The sequence below is a fragment of the Lupinus angustifolius genome, chromosome LG08 (genome assembly GCF_001865875.1).
Source record: "Lupinus angustifolius cultivar Tanjil chromosome LG08, LupAngTanjil_v1.0, whole genome shotgun sequence".
In the NCBI taxonomy this organism is placed as follows: domain Eukaryota; kingdom Viridiplantae; phylum Streptophyta; class Magnoliopsida; order Fabales; family Fabaceae; genus Lupinus; species Lupinus angustifolius.
Genome location: NC_032016.1, coordinates 3,288,498 through 3,289,586, shown reverse-complemented (window position 1 = coordinate 3,289,586; position 1,089 = coordinate 3,288,498).

Genomic DNA, 1,089 nt, shown 5'->3' with positions numbered 1-1,089 from the left:
TAAGAAAATTCCCCCATTAAAAGCGAGTAAAAGAGTTACTCATGCTCTCATTCAGAGTATTTGACTTAGCACTCATAAATCATTCAATAAAATAAAAAGAAATCTTATATCCTTGGACTAAATTCTATTGCTCATAAAAAAAGTGATATACGACATTTATAAATTAATCTCTAATAAATAGTATCATTTCGTAATGTATATCATTCGTAATATTATCATGTTATCACCCATCACATTAAATAAATGTCACGTTCGAACCTTGCATTTATTTTTGACCTTTCCACGAATTGAATCCCTCCTTTTTCCATCATTTAATTTTGCCTTTTCTCCTACCGTTGTTTGACTAACATTCTTAAATTCGGGTTAGCAACATTTTTGGGCTTTATTATTTTAAGGGAAGAAGAAAATTTAACACTTGCCATTTTTTCTTTCGTACAGTCAGCTTTGTACAAAATTTTAGCCCTTCTAACATGATTGTACTTTGTCTCTTTTTTAACCACATGGTAGACCTAGTTATATAAATTTAAAAGTTAATAAAAATAAAGATTTGTTATCACAAATCTTGTTACACACTACTAACAATAAATCAAAACAAAAATAATAATATTTAAAATTTTAATTGATATATCATATTTTTATTAGTACACAATATTATTGGGAATAACATATATTAATTTTGTTCAACTTGATAATGGGGGAGGGAGAAGGTAGAATTGAAAGTAGGTAAAAGTCAAAGGAATGGAAGAAATTGGGTCGGCTTATAGCATTATGTTGACTAATTAATTTACAAATTATAATGGTTAGGTAATTAGGTTAGCTTGACTGTCTTGAAATATTTTGAAGATGATTTTACTTATACTTCCTAAATATTATCTTGTAAAATTTCATAGAAATATAAGTTTGATAGGAGATTTAGAAATTTAGAAAACTTTAACGCTTAGATAATTACGGATATTTACTTTCCATATGACCACAATTGTAATAATTACAATATAATTTTGGCAATATCAATATCTAAAGTTGTCATAGACCCACATTTATTGCCAATGTATTATTATCTATTGAAGAAAGACACAAAGCATAAGGTAT